This window comes from Arachis hypogaea, chromosome 4 (assembly GCF_003086295.3).
Source record: "Arachis hypogaea cultivar Tifrunner chromosome 4, arahy.Tifrunner.gnm2.J5K5, whole genome shotgun sequence".
Taxonomy (NCBI): Eukaryota; Viridiplantae; Streptophyta; class Magnoliopsida; order Fabales; family Fabaceae; genus Arachis; species Arachis hypogaea.
Window position 1 is genome coordinate 125,510,575 of NC_092039.1, and position 3,306 is coordinate 125,513,880.

Sequence of the window (3,306 nt, forward strand, 5' to 3'; positions counted from 1 at the left end):
TGATAAAAAAAATAATAAAATTTGATTTAAAAAAAATTAAAATTTGAGAATTTATTATAGTTAAGCTCAAATTTTAATTTATTTTATATTATATAAATATTAATTCTTTGATTAAATACTTATTTAATTACGATATGATATTATATAACTTTTATATTGGCCATTAAATTTTAGTTACTATGCAAATGTTATATTTTACATAATTGTACCTTTTTTTAAATTATTATATATTCTTAGGACTGTTTAATTATGTTTATTTTTTAAAAAGGAATATCATTATTAGAGAACAACTAATATTTGTGATAGTCTAAAATTAAGAATATAAAAAATACAAGATATTGATACTCCAAATTTTTAAAGTATAAATCTTAAAATAAATAAATATGATAAATTATGTTTAATAATCATAATTGGAGGTCATTATTTTATTTCAACTTTTCAGAACATATTTTTCTTACTTAAATTTTATTTTTTTATTGATTGTTATTATTTTTTGGTACACTTAACTAACATTAGTTTATATCAATTAAAATTTGACTTAAAAAAATAAACAAATGTCTAAAAAGATAAACAAAAAATATTTTTTTTAATAAAAAATTTATGTCGCTTTAATTTTTTTACATCATATTTTACATTTTTTTTACATCATATAAATGCTAATTATGTATCATTGCTAATTATATTTTTGATAATTAAAATAATTGATAATTAATATAATTATTTATTAAATACTAATTTTATATAATTATAATAATTAGTTATTAAATTTATTAACGTAAATATTATTTAAATACTAATTATGTATGATTGACAATTATATTATAATTATTGTCAATTAGAATGGTTGATAATTAGTATATTTGGAATAATTGATAATTAAAATAATTAATAATTAGTATAATTATTTATTAAATGCTGATTTTTATATAATTATAAAGATTTTTTTGAATTATCTTTTTTTAAAAGATTTTATGAAAAAGTAAAAGTAATTTTATGTTTGCATATGGAATACAAAAAGATTTTTTTATTTATCAATTATGTTTAGGTATAATAATATAAAAGTATTTTTTTTACATAAAAATATCTTCTTTTATAATTTAAAAAAAAGAGAGATATAAATTGTAATTTCTCAATAAAGAAGTGTTTTTTTTTCTTTTTTAATACTTTTACTTGTATTACTAGAAATTTATTAAATACGTTAAAATTTTTTTATATTTAAAAATAAAAGTAAAAGTAATTTTATGTTTGGATATCTCATATAAAAAAAATTTTTATTTATCAATTATTTTTGTGTATAATAATATAAAAGTACTTTTTGTTTATTTATTATATATTTTTTAAAATTTTTTTAAAAAAATGTAAATTGTAACTTTTTAAAAAAAATATTTTTTATATATTTTTTTAGTACTTTTATTTTTACTATTAAAAATTTACTAAGTACCTTAAAAAAAATCTTTTTTTTTATTGAAAAAAGATATTTTTTAAACAACTTAATGAGACCAAACAAGCATTAAATTGAAAAATACGTCATACACTGTTTAAGGACAATATAAATGCACAGCAACTTGGGATACAATGATATATGATCACAGAATGAAGGTCATTTTTATTGCATTCTTACTTTTGGCTTCCATGGCCTCTCTACTCTCTTCAACTACTCTAGCAGAGGTTCAACTCATCAAAGATAAGATAAAGTACACTTTGTTAATTTTTATTATGGATACATTAGTTCTTAAAAAAATTTGATAAGTTAGGCTTTGATTCGTTTAGAATATAAAATGAATTAGTTTTTTGTGTTTTAAAAAATTAATAAATCCTTAATTTTTTCCTAAAAATAATATCGCTGAAGATCAATTTTTTTTAAAATTATAAAAGATAAAATTCTTAATTAATTGGCTAATATGCAGTACTGACATAAAAATATAATAAAATGATTTGTCATATTTTTTTTTCTAATATTTATACGCCAAAATTAATCAATAAAATTAGTCACCAATATATTTGTGTATAAATACATGTGTGGTTTAATTTATTTTTAATGTGTATGTATATTTTAACACATATTTTATATTAGTAGCTAATTTTGGTATACACATAGCATAATCTAAAAATAAATGTGTCAAAATAAAAAATTATGAACGACAAGCTGAATAATGTATGTATCTCTATTATATACAGGTGAAAGTGATGAGAGAGGATATAGAGGAACAAAAGGAGAACATGTTGGAAGTGATCCGCAAAGATATATAAAAACTCGACCTCCACCTCCACCTCGTCGTCCTCCTTCTCATATCTAAATAGAGAGTAGTATGTAATGCTTATATTATTATGTGTGTTACTAGCTAGAGTAATAACGCTAGCTAGTAGCTACTATATCATCCATCACAATTTTCATCTATGTTTTTGTGTTACTAGCTAGCTAGTACTGTAAGCGTCTTACTTTTCAGTTTGTAATGGTGTTTGTGAAATAAATTAAAGCATATATATATGAGCTTTCATTTTCAGGGGAATAATAAAAGTGATGGTTTTTAATGTTTTTTTTTTGGTGAATTTGAAAAAAATTAGAACACATCACAAGAGCCAAACGAAACACGTTGGCTTTTTCTGTTTAATTAATCTACAATAATATTAGCTCAAGGTTACTTAAGATTTATTTAAAAAATTTATTTTTAAATTGGTAAACCAAGAGCTTTATGTAGATTTATGCACCAATAATTTTTCTTTTTGGTGAACTAAGGGGGGTCAAAGACCCCAAAAGCAAAGGAGAAAGCCAAACAGGAAAGCCAAACAGCAAGAGGTTAGCAAGAGCTTAGGACCCTCTTACCCTGGTGGCATCAATACAGTCACAGAGAAGTGCATAACTAATACAAGGGGGGCTTGATCAAACAGATGCAAACCAATAGGGAGATCTTGTCCCTTCTTAGCAAGAAGATCCGCCACAGAGTTCGCTTCACGAAGAGAGTGTACCCAAGTAATATTCTCAATCCGGCCTGCCAAGATTCTGATATCCTGCACCAGTGGAGCACAAGGGTGAGTTGGGGGGCAACCGCGATTGATAAAGTTAATCGCAGCAGCCGAGTCGGACTCCACAACAAGGTTATGATAACCGTTAGTTGTAGCAATGTTAAGCCCATGAATTACTGCCCACAGTTCCGCATGCATAATTGAGCAATTTCCCAGGTTACATGCAAATCCCGACATAAACTTCCCGTTCGCATCCCTGAAGACACCACCACAAGCAGCATTATTCTTGTGGCTAAACCAGGAACCATCAACATTAACCTTAATGTATCCTTCCTCGGGTCG

The 3,306-nt window shown here is 24.2% G+C and overlaps 1 long non-coding RNA gene across 1 annotated transcript; it reads left to right on the plus strand.

Moving 5' to 3' along the window:
- Positions 1-1,513: 1,513 nt before the first annotated feature.
- On the plus strand, positions 1,514-2,532 carry LOC112797979 (uncharacterized). Its single transcript, XR_003199887.3, has 2 exons — positions 1,514-1,694; positions 2,179-2,532. It is a non-coding gene; the product is annotated as an uncharacterized lncRNA (long non-coding RNA).
- The last annotated feature ends 774 nt before the right edge of the window (positions 2,533-3,306 follow it).